At 42.3% G+C, this 21,353-nt stretch overlaps 1 protein-coding gene and 1 non-coding gene across 2 annotated transcripts in view; both read left to right on the top strand.

Annotated features, from left to right (window-relative positions):
- The window catches only part of KCNH7 (potassium voltage-gated channel subfamily H member 7), a 490,323-nt gene that overhangs the window by 220,930 nt on the left and 248,040 nt on the right, over nucleotides 1-21,353 (top strand).
- On the top strand, nucleotides 9,744-9,816 carry TRNAK-UUU. Its single transcript has one exon. It is a non-coding gene; the product is annotated as a tRNA-Lys (tRNA).

Consider the following 21,353-nt stretch of genomic DNA (forward strand, 5'->3'; position numbering starts at 1 on the left):
GCCACAGAAGTATTTAAATATATCTTTCATTTCTCCACTCTCCAGCCTTTCTTCCTTCGTATATATATTGGATTCTTTACGTCTCTCTCCATGTCCTTTATGACAAAGACCACTGATCATTTACATAGCCTCCCCCTGGACCATCTCCATCCTATTTATATGTTTTTGAAGGTTCGATCTCCAGAATTATAAACAGTATTCCAAATAGGTCTTACCAAAGACATTCTCTTTCCTGGCCACTACTCTCCCTATTCACCCACACATCCTTCTGGCTTATGCTGTCACCTTTTCTACCTGTTTGCCAAGTTCCACTCTTCTTCCATGCAGAAAAGTACTTCACCCCCTGAGCTATTCATTGTGGATATCCTGAAAACCAGACTGTCTGGGTGTGTCCCAAGAACTGGGACTGGATGTACTCCAAATTTGGTACAAGAGTTATCATGTCCCTAGATAGACTGATGGATTGAATTATTAAAGTAAAACAAAGGAATTGTAGCAGCATGAGCAAGGATATGGGCATCAACCCTCAGATACAGCTACTTGGAGAGATGAAAGTAAACAAAACACTTAATTTGTGTTCAAAATACTGTGTTAAATATTGTTCCCTTCACAGGCTTAATAAACTTAAGAATAAAAGTCTCTTGGAAATCAATAATCTTCCTGCAGCCCTGCCCCTGATAGAGATCCACAGTCTCAGTGTGCACTAGTCTTTGTCTTCATTGTAAACTAAAACCAGGCCTGGTTCTGGCCTGGGTTCAATTATTAGAATTTCACAAGGCTTCAAGATAAAACTACCTGAATTAAGCTTCTGCTGCTTCCACATATGTGGTGAATGCATATGCCAAAGGTCTGCTCTTGACTTCCCTGGGCCTCCCTGATCTGCATGTGCCCAAAGTTTTTATCTGGCTGCCAGAACCACATGCTCCCTGATCTACCTTGTTTGAGCCACACCCCTTCTGTTCTGTTCTGCAAGATTTAATGTGACTATGAGGGAGTGCTGTTAAGGGGAACTGGTAACTTCTTGTACACTTCTCACAGGAATGCTAAGTACTGAGAAGGGCACTTGATCATAACACCACTGATTTGTCATCAGAGCAAGTCAAGCGCATTAAAATGAGAAAAATGTATAATTAGGGGTGGCTAAGCCAGCTGCATCCCAGCTTGAATTTTGGCTTGAATAAGCTTGTCTAATTTTCCAAGTAAAAAATATTATGCTATATTAGTCATCCTCCAATAATCTGAGCTTGAAAAGTATAGACTTGCTCAACTCAAGGAGGGCAGGTCACATTTGGAATAATTTAAAAATGTTTTGCAGTCTAATCATGTTTCTTAACACCACTTTTATAAATGTGAGGTATTAGTTGAGAGTATCCAAGTCAAAAATTACACCAGTTTAAAAATCAAAAGCTGCACTGAATCGTAGTCAGAGACAAAACATGCCTCTTTGACTCAACTCAAACTGTATCAGGCCAATGAACTGTGCCTCATGCAATTCAAGTCCTGCTTCGTGTTTGGTTCACAGGAGACTTAAATCTAGTCCACACTGATTTGCCCATCCTCAATACAGAAAATATTAGGATATTTTAAGCTATACAACTATGCTGAAGTTTAATTACTTTCCCCCAAATATTCAAAACTATTTAACTGGCCAGGAACAGCTCCTGGTTGGTTATCTCCCACTGAATAGCTTGGTTAGCAGCTAGCCGCAAACCAGCTATATCGTGGGACATAGCACAGATATTCAGCACCAAAACAACTTTGTTGAGCAGTCAAAATACGCTGCTTAAATAGCAGACCTATCTTTGACCACTAAAAGTTAACTGGTTTCCCCCAGATTCTCTATAGGGTGACCAAATCTCCATATGGTAATCCAAGTGTATTCTATATAGTGTGCATAATTTAATTGGTTAAAGAACCAATAACTGGCTGCTAATAAGCAATCAACCCTACTGATTAGAATCTATGTACGTAAATCACTATGCATGTTCTATATTGGAGTCTGCAGAATTCTTACCGCACTTAGGGAATAAAGTGGCAGGACGAGAGGCATGACATGGGCATAACAGAAATCTATGTGTGTGGTTACAGAATTGTGTTGCTCTCTGTGGTGATCTAAGCACCATTAATTATGCTGAGCTTTCCTTGACGTAACTGGCCACGTCTGCCACCTCGGCACATATCACGGGTTTTGGCATACTTCATTTATGGTGTTTTGGACATAGAATTTCTTTTGAAGACACTGCTACTCCTGTGGAGTAACCTGTTCCTGTAGCATGGGGTAATCATATCTGAACATTCTGGACAACCATGCTTTTTCCAGTCTCCTGTGCAAAAACACCAACCAGATAAAGGCCAGTTGCCTCCCCCCCCCCCCCCGCCCCGCCCCAACAAACCAGCAGCCAGAACCCTAGGACCATTATAGAGGCATGCTTTTCACATCCTCAGACCTAGTGCAATATGGGACCTTTAGTACTGATTGCAATGGATAGAATCAAAGGACACTGCATGGGGATGTCAATCTAATACCAGGACCAGCAAAAATATCTCACTCCTGTAATGGGTAACTTGACCGCTCTGTGCCCCCCAATAATACGCCTGTGTCTAAATTTGGATCTTCTGTGGCACCAAAGATGTGGTCAAGCAAACAAGGTCTTGTACTCACCCACCCCTTATTGCAGCTAAAGCCAAGTCAGCAATAAGCCATTGCCAGGAGACGGAGGGGGACCAGCTCTGTTGAGGGCCTCTCATATAAGTGTAAGATGCCCCACCCTAGAGCTTTGAGGGGGCTCCACTAAAACTGGAAATGTCCACCTGCTGTTCTGACATGATATGGCTTTCCAATGTGGAACAGACCTATAGCATAGGTGTCCTGTTCAACAGGAACATAAAGCAAGAGGAAAATAACACCAAGATCCTTAGTGTGCCCTGAAATCTCTGCTGCACTGCCTGTCCAAACCTAGTAGCTCTATTAGTCCAAAGGTCAGAGGCTTGAGCTTCTCAGTCAGACTTTACAAGTTCAAGTTCCATCAAAGGGTTGAAGCATTGACCTCAGAGTTAATTTTTTTTTTTAACCAGCTCTGATTTTTCATCTGATCACGGTTGCACATGGTAAATGTTATGATGCAATGGCTTCAATTACCACATCCATCTTTACAGGTGTTATAATTAGTGCTGATGTAGACTCCATGTTGTCCTTAGGACTCCAGAGAGTGTGTTTGCATATTTCTCTGCAATTTTGCTGTTACTTGGTGATATTTGCTATGATTTTACCCTATCCCCATTTCACCTACAGTGTCCTCCATTCTCAGCTTTACTTGCTCCACCTCTGTTTCGTCTTCCCTTCTCCCCATTTGCTCTCCCTATCCTGCTCCCCCTCCCTCTCACCTAACCTGTATACCATATATGCATGAAATTTAGTGTGTTTGACTTTAGCTGTATCTGTATTGGTGTGTCTCTTTGTGTGTGTAGTAGAGTTTGCCTTTATGTTTGTATTAGTGTGTGTAGTAAGTTTTGACTTATGGGCTCATTTTTGAAAGAGAAGAACGCCCATCTTTCGACATAAATTGGAAGATGGACATCCTTCTCACAGGGTCGTCCAAATCAGTATAATCAAAAGCCGATTTTGGACGTCCCTAACTGCTTTCTGTCGCAGGGACGGCCAAAGTTCAAGAGGGCGTGTCGGAGGCATAGTGAAGGCGGGACTTAAGCATGCCTAACACTAGGACGTCCTCTACCCATCATTGAAAGAAACAAGGACATCCCTGACAAACACTTGGACAACTTTACCTGGTCATGTTTTTCTTACGACCAAGGCACAAAAAGGTGCCCGAACTGACCAGATGACCACCGGAGAGAATTGGGGATGACCTCCCCTTACTCCCCCAGTGGTCACTAACCCCCTCCCACCCTCAAAAACATCTTTAAAAATATTGATTGCCAGCCTCTATGCCAGCCTCAGATGTCATATTCAGGTCCATCACAGCAATATTTAGGTCCCTGGAGCAGTTTTAGTGGGTGCAGTGCACTTCAGGCAGGCAGACCCAGCCCCATTTCCCTGCCTCCCCTACCTGTTACATTTGAGGAGGAAACTACGAACCCTGCAAAATCCACCAGAAACCCACTGTACCCACATCTAGGTGCCCCCTTCACCCTTAAGGGCTATGGTAGTAATGTACAGTTGCGGGTAGTGGGGTTTTTTTTTGGGGGGGGGGTTGGGGGGCTCAGCACACATGGTAAGGGAGCTATGTATCTGAAAGCAATTTCTGAAGTCCACTGCAGTGCCCCCTAGGGTGCCCGGTTGGTGTCCTGGCATGTCAGGGGGACCAGTGCACTACAAATGTTGGCTCTTCCCACAACCAAATGGCTTGCATTTGGTCGTTTCTGAGATGGACGTACTTGGTTTCGATTATCGCCGAAAATCAGAAACGACCAAGTCTAGGGACAACCAAATCTAGAGACGACCAAATTTAAGGATTTGGACGTCCCTGACCATATTATCAAAATGAAAGATGGACATCCATCTTGTTTCAAAAATACGGGTTTCCCTGCCCCTGGATCGGGACGTTCTGCGAGGACGTCCAAATCGAAATGAGGACGTCCCTTTCAATTATGCCCCTCTTAGTGTCTATATAAGTGTATGGGTGGAGGTTGGGGAGTGTGCTGCAATCACTTGTCTTTGGTGCAGTGGCGTAGCCAAGGGTGGGCCCGGGGCCCACCCACTTTAGGTTCAGACCCATCCAGTAGCAGCACATGTATGATGTGGCTGGCAGGAAACCCAAGCTCCATCAGCCGAAAACTCACAACAACTGTCCCTCATGCATACCATGTAAATAGCAGATCTTCGCCTGTAGCAAGAAGCAACTGATACATACTGCTCGCACTGGCCCCACAGCCTTCCCTCTGATGTATTCCTGTCTATGCGGAAACAGGAAGTTGCATCCGAGGGAAGGCTGTGGGGCCAACATGAGCAGTGTGTATTAGTTGCTGCTCAGTGCCGGTGAAAATCTGCTATTTAAAAAGATATGTGGGGAGGGGGATGTTTGAGAGACCATATGGCATGCAGGCAAGAGAGGGAAAGACCAAATCACTTGTGGGACAAGGTAGAGTTCTTCTGCCCAACCATCTTGGGCCTAGGCCCACCCAAAATTGGGTGTCTGGTTACTCCCCTGCTTTGGTGTGTCCCATAGTTTGTGTGTTTGTGAGGGGGGGTATAAGTGAGTATTTGTGGATGTGATTGTAAAATATAGAGTGTAAGCTCTGTTGAGCAGGGACTGTCTCTTCATGTTCAAATGTACAGCGCTGCGTACATCTAGTAGCGCTTTAGAAATGATAAGTAGTAGTAGTAGTAGTAGTATGTGTCAGTGACTGCAGCATGCAGCATGCAGCATGGTATGGTTTGCTGATGGTCCAGAGAGCTCCCAGAAGCTCTTAGAGGTGCCTAAGAAGGCTTAAGGGTCCTGGGAGGGATTTGAGCCTAGTAGATGACAAGCCAGGTAGGCCAGACCATCTTCTACAACCCTTGGTCACTGCTCAGTGGCCTTGGGCCTCCCCTCAACCATCTTTAATACAGGAATGGAGGAGGGTTGAGTCCCCAGGCCATTGCCCTCTTTTGGAGAGGGGGTCAACCTCTCCTGAGGCTAGTCCAGCTGCTCCTGGGGTGACAGATTGGGGTGGGGGAAGGAAATGGTGATCAGGGAGGTAAGTGAGGTATCATACTCTGCCCCTAACTGTTGCATCATCTTCCTCCTTGTCCTCATCTTCACTTGGCATGTCCTGTTCCCTCACATGGCCTGATGTTAAAAAATTCCATTGCTGGTTCCTGCTCCCCTGAGCTGCTTGCATGTTGAACATACCACATCAGGGAAACAGGCTTTGCCGTTCAAAGAAGCACAATTGCACTTTCAAGGAGGTGACAGTGTGCTTCGATCACCACACTCCTCATTATAGGGTAGTGAGTTCAAATCCCTCCAGTGGCTCATATTCCCCTTGCATCCTTTGCTCTCTTAAGAAGGATCCTTAAGCTAGGGAGGAAAGTGGCATGTATGTTAGCCATACTGCACTGGTTCTGGCTAAGCTAACCAGATGCTGCACTGGTCCTGGCTCAGCTCATCAGTACAATTAGGAACTACACACGTGCCCCTTACTGTGCATACTTGTAATGCTTACATCTCTGGGGAAGGAGGTTTGTGAATTGTAGGCCACAGTGAGCCCCTCCAGGCCCTCATATAGCAGACATGTGACCATAAAATAGCAGCTCTTCTTTTGGAGACACAGCCTAGGCAACAGCTCGGTGTCCTCAGGGGAGAAATCATTCTGATCATACCAGCCACAAACTGGTTCAAAGATTGGTGCCAATGTAGTCAAGTTCTATAATCAGTGGTGAAGTCGATTCCATGTGTAATTCAGTGTATTCCTATAGTGCACTGTGTTTATAATGATTTATGACCATGTTGGTGTGTGCTGTGAGCAAACTCCATATCTACCGCAAACACCTTCTATCCCTGATGCTCCTGCTTTCTCCCTTCTCAGCCATACCTGTTGCACATCTGTCCATTCCACCCACCCTATTACCCCACACACACACACACACACACATACACACAAACATACACATACACACACTGTGCCTGAATTTTTCACTTCCCTCCCCAGGGAAGGTAGTGAAAGAGTGGTTAACATGGTTACCTTCCCCTTGTGGGTTGGCCGGTTGAAATCCCCTCACAAGTGCTTATGCACTTGCACCCCTCTTCTGGCCAGTCCTCATTTTGCTCATGTCTACCCTTGGACATAGCCTTTCCCACTGTGAGAGAAAGCCCTCCCCAGGGAAGGTAGTGGCAGAGTGTTTAACATGCTTGCAGTGGCGATCCTAGCCTGCATGACACCCGGGGCAAATCGCCAATGCGCCCCCCCCCCCCCCCCGGTGAAATGACACCTCCCCCCCCGGTGCACGCCGCTGGGGGGGGTGCCGCGGCGCGCGCCTGTCAGCTGAGTTCGCTAACTTCGCTGCAGCTCCCTCTGCCCCGGCCGGAACAGGAAGTAACCTGTTCCGGGGCAGAGGGAGCTGCAGCGAAGTTAGCGAACTCAGCTGACAGGCACTCGCCGCGGCACCCCACAGCGGCATGCACCTGGGGTGGACCGCCCCCACCGCCCCCCCCCCCTTAGTACACCACTGCATGCTTGCCTTCCCTTGACAAGGTGGCCTGTACAAATCCCTTTACTGGTGCCTATGCACCTGTCCCCCCTTCTGGCCACTCTTCATCTTGCACACAATAATACGAATATAAAGCATTTCTAGTAACACTTCAGTTTTTGGGAGGAACTCTGTTTAACTGGGATTGATCCCTGATACCTAACATAGGAGAAATAAACCACTATAACAAAAAAAGGGGATTCAAACAACTTATAATCAATATCAATCAAAATACAGGTTTGAACCTATTGTGCTGTGAGCTGAATTTCCCACTCCGTCCCACAAATATCAAACTGAAACTAGTTCAGTACTACTTAGCAAATAGAACCTCAAACTAGAATCTTGCACGGGAGCGGGGTTCGCGGGAATCCCGCGGAACCCGCAGGATTCCCATGGGGACGGAAGCAGTTCCTGTGGGGTTCCCGTGTGGTTCCTGTGGGGTTCCGATGGGGACAGAAGCAGTTCCTGTGGGGTTCCCGTGGAAGTGTATTATACACTTGCGCCAGCCTCTCACCTACCGAGTACCAAGTTCTTTGAGTGCTGTCTCCTCCTCCTCCTCCTCCTTGCTTTAACAGCACAGATGTGGAAAGCCTCCATTAAGGAGGTGGTAGAGATACAAATGGTGACAAAATTCAAAAAGGCATGGGATGGACACAGAGGATCTCTATATAGAAAATGGAAGTTATAAAAAAAAACTAAACTTAAATGGCTGCATGTGTGTGGATGTGTCGCATGACACTTACGTGGTGACTCTGGCTGTGATGAACTAGGGTCGATACCGGGAGACCTGTATGGTCTGTCTCTCATATATGGCAATCTGGTTTTGGATGGGCTGGAAAGGGTTTAGACAGCAACTTTAGTGGCTGGAACATGAGTGGGCTTTGAGGGCAACTCCAGCAGTTGGAACATAAGGATAGGGCCAGGCGGACTTCTATGGTCTATGTCCCAGAAATGCCACAGAAAGACCATAATCAAGTATATAATATCACATTCATTGTTGATTTAATCATGAATTGATAATGATTGTGACTATTGAGCAGACTGGATGGACCGATCCGATTTTTATCTGCTGTCATTTACTATTACTATTAATCCTCTATGCTTCTGGGCTGATGCGCAGACCTCAGCTCTGACATAAGCATGAGCATCAGATGTCACCTGACCTACTGGCGTGTGCATGTGGTGATCTCTTAGCACACAGTGCCAGTGAATCAGAGAAGTCTTATATGTGCGCACCAGAGTGTTCCAACTTCCGTTCCTTCCTTCCTTGCCTGCAGTGCTGCTGCTCAAACCCAGAGACTGAGAGAGCTGGCAGGAATTTTTTTTAATGTACCATTAAATTCTTATGGGTGACAGGTTAAATTCTTGCGGGGACGTGCGGGGATGGGTAAGATTCCCCACGGGGATGGGTGGGGATGGGTTAGATTCCCTACAACGATGAATGGGGACGGGTTGAATTCCAGTGGGGACGGGTAGGGATGGGTTGGATTTCTGTCCCCGTGCAACTCTCTACCTCAAACTTCCCAGTAGGGAAAGTGCCAAAGGCACCAAGAATCCACTACTCTTCAAGGGGAACAAGGTAATATCATAGGTTCTAGTTAGTTATGGAAAAAAGGAAAAAAAAGAACCACCCGTAAAAACTCCACATAAGAGAGAAAACTGGGTGGTTCAGAAAACCCCTAATTCCACTTAGTAAAAAGGGATATATAGGAAATTCTCATCGCAGTAACAAAATCTAAGGATACATCCTAACAAAATGCAGAAAAAACTGCTTAGACATCTTTTCAACTGAAGAACTCAAATGAAAAATCCAAATGAAAAATCTCTTCAACTATCAGTCACAGCAGCTCACCCTGATGACGAAAAAACAAAAAGGACTTCATTCAAAGTCCCACTGCACACCAATAAGCACAGCTGTAATGTTGAAAATTATGCTAAACCACAGGGACAAACAAAAAAAAAAAAAACTTCGCTGTGGATGTCTTCAAGACGTATAACATTCCGTACTTGTCCCGTCCATGCCAATAACTTTGACAAACAGCTTAACTCAAAGCTGTGTTTCCACTGGATGCGTGCTTCTTATTGTGTGCTGCCAAATCAGCAGTAAATCAATCACTACCACAAGGGAGAAACTTCAGCAGAGCAGGAAAGCTTCTCGTACTTAGTCTATTTCATAATGTCCTTCAACAAGAGCGCCTTGTTTTGCTCATAATAACGCTGCTTCAGGAAGGAAAAAAATTAATATACCAAGATTGCTACATGACACGTCATGCCCAAAATGGCGTGGAAAAGAGAAAAGATGCCCAGAATTTAAAAGAGCTAAGACAACCCACTAGCCAATGCGTGGGCAGCAGGCAGAACTAATCTGTGGCAAAGGGCGAATTTAAACACCACACCCCCTAAGATGTTAAAAATAGTCATTCCACTCTATGCTTCTGTTCAATCCATTTGGATGCACCATTTCCAGTCTATATATCCATTGCTGTTCTATATGCCACAACAACGTTTTGGTATCCCCACCTCTTTTACTCAAAATCAGCTGATCAATCGAGGAGCCCGCATAGCTCAGTCAGTAGCGCATCAGACTTTTAATCTGAGGGTCCAGGGTTCAAGTCCCTGTGTGGGTGGGACCGGCCCCCTCAAAAGAACACCCTGTCCCACAGCATTTTTTTAAAAAAAAGGGGATTCAAAATGGCTGCTGACTAATTCAGACGCTCTTGAGGGCTCTCTGTGTTTGTTACGATGATGAAGAGAAGGGGCCGCCTGTCCTCCCTTCCGCTGCCCCGCCACGGCAGAATTCCACATTAACTCAGCCTACAATGCAAAATTACCTTCAAAGAGCCCAGTTACCCTCAACATCTGGAGTGGACCCGCTAGAACGACCAGCTAGATGGAAACACCTGGGCGATCTCAGGGTTGGAGCTTTTGCTCAGCCCCGATGCAAGAGCGCCTCCCTTACAACCCTCTGGAACGAGCACGCCGATGCAGGACTCCGCTGTGATGCAACCAAAGATTGTAGCGATTCAACGGAATGAGGAGGAAAGGAAATCCACGGAGGATGCGGGCCTTTCAAGTGATCTAGGCAGTCAGAGTGGAAAAGGAACAACTACAGGCAACTCAGAACTGGCGGAGATATGTGGAGAAACGGGAGTACAACAAGCCTCACATGCTGTAATCGAGGTAAATTTTCCTGTCTTACAAAAACCTATGGAGGTTACACTAGATACTCTTTGGACAATGATTGTGGACTTGGGGAAATCCTTAAGTCCGCAAATAAAACAATTATCACAAGATATTGTTAAGCTTGACCGAAAGGTGCAAGATACTGAAGTCAGGGTAGAGTCATTATTGAGCCAGCATAAAAAAGTGGAAAAAGATTTGAAAGAAATACATTTACATCAAGAGACTATGATAAGAGATCAAACTTCACTTAGAAGAAGAACAGAATTTCTGGAAAATGTAACTAGGAATAATAATATTCAATTTGTGAATTTTGGGGTTTTACCAAGAGAAATGCTCCGGAACTATATTAAGGAGATATTAGGAGTTTCAGAAGAGATGATTCCTCCATTCACACAGATATATTATTTACCTTTAAAAAACCAAAGGTGTATTTTCAAAGCACTTAGACTTACAAAGTTCCATAGTAACCTATGGAACTTTGTAAGTCTAAGTGCTTTGAAAATGAGCCCCGCATGCAAGTATCTCAGGAAAAACCAGCTCTAGATGTCTCGTTGATGTTAGAGGCCTCAAATAGTGAGTCAATAAGTCCATCTACATTGATAGCTACGGTGGCCCTATCACTGGACAAGAACTGGCTAATGAGGCTTTTCTTCCAAAATAGAGAAAAGAGCTTTCTCGGATTGAAGGTTCAACTCTTCCCTGACGTAACTAAAGAAACGAAAAAGCGCAGACAAAGATTTTTATTAATGAGACCTGGTGTAATCCAGTTAGGTGGAACTTTTTTCCTTAAGTACCCCTGCAAATGTATTATAAAATACCAGTTACATAAGTATGTATTCTACTAACCTTCACAGCTTTCCGCTTTTCTGGCTGCTAAACAGAATAAGGGAGATACTAGATCATAGCTCTTCTTGTTAATATATAGGGGTAATAGATATGAGCCTCTGAAATAGTGAAGATTCCTGTAACTTTGTCTTAAATTGTCTATAATCGAATATTTTGAATTCCATTAGTGTAGACTTTAGAAACTTGCTGTATGTATTTTTCTTCATTATGTTTTTTTCCTTTTTCTTATAAATATGAGGCAGCAAATGTTTAATTTCTTGACAAGTAGTATATTTTGCTTGTTTTTGTATTATATAATGTAATAAATAAATAAATTTTAAAAAATCAGCTGATCAATCAATGACCATGACCGTAATTGGTCAAACTGATGCTTAAACTGTTGACAGTGTTTCACCATCGGAACTTCCAATTTCATTTGTGATACACAGTGGCGATGTTCTATTACACGCATCTTAAATCTGCGAGTAGTATGCCCAATATATAGCAAATCACAAGGACATCGAAAGATGTATATAACATTAGTTGAATCACATGACGTATTGTGATGTAAAGTGATATTGGTTCCGTTTTTTTAAAGCTAACACAGAGCCCTCAGTTGTTATAGAGCATATCGAGCAGTGACCGCATTTGACATGCTGCCTCTAAGTAGATTGTCTACTCGACCATACATCTGAAGGACTTAATCTGTCCCGTAGATTGCTACCATAGGCAAATGAAAACATACGATGCTTCTCTTGGAATATTTAATTGGTCTGCATTATTCTCCAATGTTTTCTAATTATGGACGCAATCTTTGATGAACTGTTAGAAATTTTCAAAATACAGGGAACCCCCTGGGACTGTGCTTTTTCTTCATGTTTAGACTCCAATAGTCCCTCTTGATGATTGAATAATGCCCGTTTGATAGATTTGTTGATAATGCTCTTGGGGTACCCTCTATCTTGAAATCTACTTTTAAGCCTCCGCACTGAACTGACATATTGTTCCGTGGTATCACAAATTCTCCTGTACCGGAGAAACTGGGAAAATGAAAGACTATTTTTCAGGTGTTTGGAATGTATACTATCATAAGACAACAGGGAATTGATGTCAGTTGGTTTCACATAGACATCTGTCCTAAATGTACCCTGTTCAATTCTTACCAAAACATCCAAAAATATTTATAGATTCAGAATGATAATTATAGTCAAACTTAATTGTGGGATGACAAGAATTTAGATAATCAACAAATGTATGTAGATCATCAAGAGTATCTTGCCATAATACAAAAACATCATCAATGTATCTACCCCAAAATTGGATATAAGAAAAGTTGGGGGCCGAATAGACAAAATGGTCCTCAAAACATCCCATAAACATATCTGCTATAGAGGGCACAAATGATGCCCCCATCGCGATACCAAATATTTGAAGGTACAGTTCATTGTCAAACAAAAAATGATTGTTAAACAGAGCAATCTTATTAAGTTCAATAAGAAAATCCGTGGGGACTCTATGCGGTCTGGGGCGTGCATTCAAAAAGACTTCCACCACGTTCACTGCTTCTTGTTGAGGAATAGATGTATACAAAAATCGCACATCCAAGGTGACCAGTATCATAGTAGAAATAAACCACTACCATCATATACATAACTTGGGAACAGTACTTAGCATAGGTGGGTGCTGTGGGTTCTCGAGCACCCCCAATATTTTCACCCACTGGAAGTCGGAAGTTCCCTTCCCAGCCAGCCCAACCTGCCCAGTGCCCGCCCTCTTCTCCCTCACTCCTCCGCCCTCGCCTTCCTGCGTGCCGCCCAGAATTTTAAAAGTCATCTTATCTCGAGGTCCCGGGGCAGCAGTGAAAGGCGAGCAGGCTCGGCACTTCAGCCTTCCCTTCTCTCTCAGCTCGGACCAAAGCTGAGAGAGAAGGGAAGGCTGAAGTGCCGAGCCTGCTCGCCTTTCACTGCTGCCGCCGGGATCCCGAGGTAAGATGACTTTTAAATTCTGGGCGTTACGCAGGAAGGCCAGAGCGGAGGACTGTTGGGGGAGAAGAGGTCGGACTGGCACTTGGAGGAGAAGGGGGGGCCTGGAACTCAGAGGAGAGGGAGGGACGGGGGCCTGGAACTCGGAGGAGAGGGGGCGGGGCCTGGAACTCGTAGAGGGAGGGGGGCCTGGAACTCAGAGGAGAGGAATGGAGGGAGGAGGGGGAGAGGGAGGGGGAGGAGGAGGAGGGGGAATGCACCACCTGTAAAAAAAAAATTTCAGCACCCCCAATCATCTTAAAAAGTTGGTGCCTCTTTGGTGCCATTGCTTGAAATGGCCCCATGTATATACCCCCGGATTCTATATAGAGCACTTAGATTTAGGTGGTGAAATCGGTGCGGAATTCTATTACATTGCACGTAACTTAATTGGCTTAACAAGCTGAGTGCTGATAATAGTATTTAACAAGCAATAATGAGCACTAATTGGCACTGATTAGAATTTAGATGCACAATTCGCTAAGCATATCCTGTAACGATGTGCACTGACCTTCTAATGTGTGGAGGCAAAAAGGGGCGTGGTTATAGGCGGTGAAATGGTTGTTCCAAAATTTAGGCACCTAGTTATAGAATATAGCCCAGTGTGCTTAAATCTACATACTGAGATTTACACCAGGTTTTTTTTTGTATAAATGGATGCGCACAGACATTGGCGCTGAAATATCAACTAAGCATATTCTACAATCGGCACCTAAATCTAGGTGCCAATTATAGAATACACTTAGTCGTCACTGATTTCAGCACTGATTTTTTAGGCACCATATATAGAATCTCCTCCATAATGTCATGATGTCATGACGTCCATACACATTGGCATCAATACCACATGGATATGATAGGCACATTCTATATACAGCGGGTAGATTTACACGTATTCACACAGCAATGAAATTTACCCGCTTGCTCATACCACATGTAGATTTGCACATATGCTTGGACCTCGGCGTATTCTATATATCGTACATACACCTTTACTCCATGGAATATTTAGGCATGATATATACTATCTAGTCATTCTTGCTGAATATCAGCATAGCCGGTTAACTTTTTAGTGGTCAAAATAAACCTGGATATTCAATGCCAGTCGCCGGGAACGACCAGGCATCAAATATCCAGGGACAGCGTCGATCACAGTACTTGTGTGGGCTGCCTTCCGTGGGGTAAATATCAGCCCCATTAACTAATTATTACTATTCCTTTAATCAACAGACTGTGAAATTATTAAGACATATTTCTTGGACCAAATAGGAGCTGCAAGTGTTAGAATACTTATTCAGTGTTTAATACAGTGTCTCTCTGGAGAACAATGCACAGTTATTGGAAGATTTAATTTATTGAAAAGGCTCATCTATTTTAAAAGGTTTGCATAGGGAAGGAAAGACATGCAGTGCCCCAGAAACAATAATTGAATAATAAAATAGAACTGTGTGTAATTATGGCTAAAGCGAGAGGGAATAAAATGAAGAATGTAGATCACTGCACCTCACTACAAGTAGTGTAATAAAAAAAATCAAAGTAAATAACAGTTCATTGGCTCTATGCTTTAAGTCTTAAAAGCATGGAGCTCTACTTTAATGAAAAATTGGAAAATTGACTCTTGATGAAGTCTATCCTACCAATGTATAGTTCATCCTTTAGTCTGGTTCCATGGTGGAGCCTTTTCATGGATCTATTACTGAGAAAACATTCACTATCTATTCCAGGGGTGGGCAACCTCAATCCTTGCGGGCTGCAACCCCGTGGGGTTTCAGGATTTCTCCAATTAATATATATGGAGGAAGTGCATGCAAATTCATTGGTGAAATCCCGAAAACCCAACTGGGTTACGGCTAGTGTGTTTTTTCTAGCGAAAAAAGGTGCCGGTACTCAAATGCCAGGCCTCTCTTCAGGGGTGTGGTGTTCACTGAGGGACCTACCCTACAATAACCAGGCCCCCTGCAACTAGTCACAGAATCTATGACAAGGCAGAATTAGTGTGTAGAGCCTGAGCTCTTTCATTAAAACTTGGGGACCATGGGTCAATTTTAGCAGACAATGGAAAAGGTGCCGGTACTCAGTACCCCCAAGTACCCCCCTCAAAAAGGCTCTCGATGACCAAGGTTACCCACCCCTGATCTATACATATTGGTTAATAGCTCCTTCCACACTGTATGCCATACACCAAAATTGAGAACATGGTTACAAACACAAAGAGAGTCTTCCACTTTCCACTGGAAAAGAGGAGACCACTCCTTTCTATACCTAAAAATAATTTTTTCATTTGCATTTACACCTGCTCCTAGGCACGCATATATGTTAACTAACTGCTCATTTGGACTGGAGTTTGAAATAGTTAAAGAATTTTAGAGCTTAGCTCTTTACCTGCTGTTAGACGTACATTTATGTAAAATCGACAACTTGCATGTGTAATTCTGGTATGGGTTGCAAAGCCCATTACCTACACATGTTCCCTGAAATTCTATAAATAGTGCTTGCAATTCAATTGAAAAACAAGCCAATTAGTGGCCATAATTGAAATTTGCATATACATTTTTAGTCACATGGATCCCATGTGGCTCCAAAAAGGGGACACGGCCATGGGAGGGTCATGGGCGGATCAGGAGCATTCCTAGAATTTATGTTTCACTGTTATAGAATAAGGGGGATCTGCACCTAATTTAAACGTGAGGGGGGGATCCAAGATGGTGGTGTAATAGGAAGGCTGTAAGGACCCTCTTGTTTTTAGGTATAATTTTCTTCAGAATTATTTGCTGCTTATTGGGAAGAGCATGCCGAAGAGGATGGGGAAGCCTAAGGGACCTCCCCTCCCTAAGCTAGATGCCCCAGTATCTCGGCAGACACCGATATCAGCTGTCTTGGTTTCAACCCCGTTATCGGGCGCTTCTGCTTCCAGAGCGAGGAAGAGCTCCAGACTAGAGAGTGACTTGTCGCTTATCCAGACAGGACCTTCTACTCTTCCAGTCCCGCAGCCAGACAAGGCATCGGTACCGAGGAAGTTAGCTGGTGAAACCTCAAAGGTGAGGCGAGCCTCGATTGAGGGAGTGACTGTGGGGATTTTAGTGGAAGGAAGCCAGTGGTCTCCTAGTACGGCGAATGACGAGGCAAAGACAGCGGCTTCCTCGGCGGATTATATGCAAGAAGAAGTTTCATTATGTGCCTCGGCAATTAAGCCGTTGGTAAGACCGGCAGAAATATCACTGGAAGCGATTTGGACAGCCCTGGAAACCTTGCATAAGGTCTGTTCTTCTTTTGTGTCTGTTTCTCTAAATAATTCCAAGCAAGTAAGAGATATTAAGGAATCTATGGAGACTATATTGACTAAACAAACTAAACTGGTAATGGATTTAAATAAAATTCAAGAAAATCAAGCTCAATTCTCAGGAGATAGACTACTTATACATCGTAAAATTGAAAATATTGAGAATAAAATGAGGAATTTGAATCTGACTGTTAAATTTTCCTTATACAAAATTTATATCACCGAGAGAAATGTTTCATAGATTTTTAAAAGAAAAAAATATACTGTACAATCTCTCCCACCTCTTCAAAAATTATATTATTTACCTATTGCTCAGGATAAACAAAAGAAGCGAGAAGATCAAATTCAACTAGAAACTTCGGTAGAAGCTATAAATATTTCATCTTTTTTAGAGCAATCTAATGAAGAAATAAAAACAAGAGCAACATTATTTGTTTCATTTGTTTTTCTTTGAGATAAGAAAGCTGTACTGAGGTTACATTTTCAACAGACTCAAATGGAATTTTTAGGTGGAAAAATTTCGATTTTTCTTGATATTTCAAAATGGACCCAGCAAAGGAGAAAGAAATTTCTAGAGATGAAACAAGAAGCGATACAGATTAATGCCCGTTTTCAGTTACAATTTCCTTGTAAATGTATATTATTGTTTAAAGATAAGAAATATGTATTCTATGATTCTCCTCAATTGCGGGGTTTTTTGGATCTTCAGGGTGATAAATGGGAAAAGCCAAATGTTTTAGAAGGACATTAGAATAAAGGGGTAGACCTACTATTACTTTTCCTATGAACTAATTACCTATATTACCAACTTCCTTTGGATATGTATAAGATCTAGGATCCTCTATTATGTGGACTAATATCCTGGCATACCTAGTTTAGAAATTTTTTTCCTTCAAGCTTTTTCATTCATGTTGTATGTTAAAAATATTTACTAGGTATTTGGTGTTTTCCTTAAGGATTATAAGTATCTTTGTAAAATACGAAATTATAAATAAAAAAAATAAAAACATTTAAATGTGAGGATTTACACCAGGGCTTAGTTGGTGTAAATCCTTACATCTGAAGTTAAGCACTTACCCTCTAATTCTATAAATGTCACCAAAAAATTGTGCACACAACTTTGGACATGTGCTCAATTTGCGTGCACAAGTTAATTGAATAACAAGTCAATGCCAATAATTGTCCTTTTAACAATCAATTATTTGCACTAATTAAATTTAATTGGCCTTTACGTGTGAAAATTTAGGGGTGGGATCCATGCCTAAATTTTAATCACGGTCCAATATAGGCGGCATGGAAATGGGAGGAGCATGAGTGGAAAGGGGACACTCCTAGCATTTGTGAGTGTTGTTATAGAATAAGGGGGGTATGTGCTTAATTTAGCATGTGAAACATGGTGCAAATGATTGTGTCTAAAGTTAAGCATGTGACTTCTGGGCATAAGCGCTATTCTATAAACCATGCCTAACTTTAAAATAGTGCTTTCTTTGGCGCTGATTTTAGGCACCATATATAGAATCTAGCCATAAGCTTGTTCTATAAATGATGCCTAATTTTAAGTGCAATTTTTAGCTTATGGGGTCTTGTAAAAAGGTGCGCTAGCATTTTTAGCACACACATATTTAACGCACACACTAAAAACACTAGCACACCTTTGTAAAAGGACTCATTAGTACGTTATTTTTTTACACTGATTTTTCAGCACTATTTATAGAATTTGGTCTGTTATGTGCTGGCATTTTTATTATTATTATTATTATTATTATTTATTATTTATTGCATTTGTATCCCACATTTTCCCACCTATTTGCAGGCTCAATGGCTTACAGAGTTCTGTTATGGCCTTGTCATTTCAGGATATCATATACATTTATTGATGAGAGCAGGTTAAGTAAAGGGAGAAGAAAGATTTAAGAGAATAGTAAGGAGAGTAAATGATCAAGTCTAGGATGGGTTGGTGAAGTGATTCAGTAGAGCTATGGGTTTTCTTTGTAGGCTTTGTTGAAGAGGTATGTCTTCAGAGATTTTTGAAATGTACAAAAGTCCAATTATGCCATCCTCAAAGAAAGAGCTCAGAATTCTTACAAAGGCCTTATGCTATGTCTTTTACCCCCTGTTAACTCCACATTGGTGCTGATCTAGAGCTGCCAAGTGGCACTTTAGACTTTGAAAGTGGAGGTTGGTGTTGAGATTATAGGACAGAGCATCAGGGGATCCTTCCTTTATGAAAGCTTCTTCTTTTGGGAGATGTATTGGCTGAGATTGCCAGTGTTTTCCCTTTCGGGGATCATCACAAGCCTTTTATTTTTGGAGATCCAGGGTTGAGGTATAGGTTCACTGGGGCTACTTTTCTTGGAGAGGAGGGGAAGAGATCATTAAGGGCATTATAACCAGAGCACTTCTTTTGAGTATGATCTGGGAACTAAAGAAAAGATAGGAGTTATGCACACATTATAATAGAATTTGATATGCACGTAACTCCCAATTAAGGACAATTAATGCCAATAATTGGTTGTTAGCAGCCAAGTATTGGTGACAATAGGCTCATTAATCAATTAAGTTGCATGCGCAAATTGGCTATGCATGCTGATTTGCATGTGCAACTTTAATCACCAAAATATAGAACAGGAAAAGTTCTCTACGATGACGAATCACAGAAGGCAAAAGTAGAGACTAATAGACGATTCACCACTGGAGACGTGAGTCCAACAGTCTTTATTATATCAGAGATAACGAACCGACACAGGCCGTGTTTCGACGCTAAAAAGCGTCTGCATCAGGGGTCAATAAATACACCAAGTAATGAATGCAAAACGAAGAGTCCTACTTGTATATGTGTTGTCAACTCACTGATCACGTAGCACCAAACAGAATATGCTGGATACAAACTATCAGAGCAACTTTAATCACCATCTGCCGGATTCTATATTTATTTATTTATTTATCCCCCCCCCCCCCCCATTATCCCCACAAACATGCAGGCTCAATGTGGCTTACATAAACCGGAGAGAGAGAGAGAGAACTCCGTGTGATATCAAATACATATGAGAATAGTAGAGTAGAAGGGCAAGAAAGAAAGGATACTATACATATAACAGTACAAAAGAATTGGACTAAACAGGTTACACATATGCCAGCTGGCAGAGGCTATAGTCCTACTCTGCTCCCGGTGAAAATGCTTTGGTAAACAGATGTGTTTTTAGTGCCTTGTGTAAGGTAAGGTAGTCTCTCAGACTGGTTATGTCTCAAGGAAGTGCATTCCACAGTTGCGCACTGAGGAAGGGGAAAGCTTGAGTCCTGAATAGATCCTGGCTTACAGCCTTTCCAGCTGGGGTAGTGCAGGGTGAGATATAATCTCGAGGACAGGTCAGCATTTCTGGCTGGCAAGTCAATCATATTCAACATGTAACTTGGGACATCCCCGTTGATGATTTTGTGAACCACGGTGCAAACCTTGAATTCAATGTGCTCCTTGATCGGAAGCCAGTGAAGTTCAGCAAGAAGAGGCTTCGCGCTATCGAACCGGGCTTTATTGAAGACAAGTCTCGCTGCCGTATTTTGGACAGTCTGTAGTTTTCACCTAGAGATCCGCACTGAAATCCAGGCATATTCTGTAACAATGCATGTAACTTAATTGGCGTAACAAGTCAATCAGCGTATTTAACAGCACTTAACAAGCAATAATGAGCACTAATTGGCAATAATTAGAATTTACATGCATAACTCACTAAGCGGATTCTGTAATGAACTGTGCCTAAATTCTAAGCATACAGTTCAAAAGGTATATAGATATGGGTGGGGAAATGGGCATTCCAAAATTTGAATGTCAAATGTACAACCAGTGGATCCAAAAAAAGTGGGTCCTCGCACAAATGGTGTTTCCCAAACAAGGTCTTTATTAGAATAAATAAAACTTTGGAATCATTGGGAACAGTCTCAATTAAGGATAACAATTTTACTCGTCGCTGATTGGACTATTTAGAAAATCAAGTTAGGAGGCTAAATTTAAGACTAACCAACTTTCCCAGGTCACCTCTAATTACGCCTATGGATATGGTTAAGAAATATTTAATTGAAATTTTGGGGATGTCGGGTGACTCACTGCCTTCAATAACTCGAGCTCTGTATTTACTGATGCCAAAAAATTCTGATGCTGAGAATTCTCAAAATCAAGTTGGAGATGGTATGAACCTCACATCCTTCTTATAGTCTTCACTGGAAGTGATTACGCAGAGAACTACTATGGTGGTATCTTTTGCTTGGAGATGGATTGCAATGCTGTATTGAGGCTTTCATTTAGACGTTTGGACATACAGTTCCTGGGATCTAAAGTTAGAATATTTCCTGATATTTCTAAAGAAACACAGAAAAAGGTGTAAGGCCTTTTTGGCCTTTCGACCAAGGATTTTGGCCTTTGGTGCCAATTTTGTGCTTAATTTTCCATATTTATGTTTTGTATTATTTTAAGGTAAAAAGTTTCAATTTTTGTTCCTAAGCAACTAGAGGAATTTCTAGTGGCTAAAGAAGAGATAAATATCACTGTGTAAGTCCCATTTGCACACTGTAGTGATAGGCTGGGGAGAGCCTTAAGGGTTGTAATAATCTTGGTTGTATTTTGTTTTTAATTTTTTGTATTTTTCCTATTTTAGGATCCTATTTACCTGTTATTTTGGATGAAGGTTTATATCTTTTTCTTATTGTAGTCATTAATTTGATACATATTATTTATTATTTCATGTGAACTTAGTAATTACCAATTTCTGTATTACTTCTCTTTTGGGGGGATGTATTTAATATTAAATAAATAATTAAAAAAATATGTGCACAAAATTTTAACACAGCCTTTAAATTTTGA

This window comes from Microcaecilia unicolor, chromosome 7, assembly GCF_901765095.1.
Source record: "Microcaecilia unicolor chromosome 7, aMicUni1.1, whole genome shotgun sequence".
In the NCBI taxonomy this organism is placed as follows: Eukaryota; Metazoa; Chordata; class Amphibia; order Gymnophiona; family Siphonopidae; genus Microcaecilia; species Microcaecilia unicolor.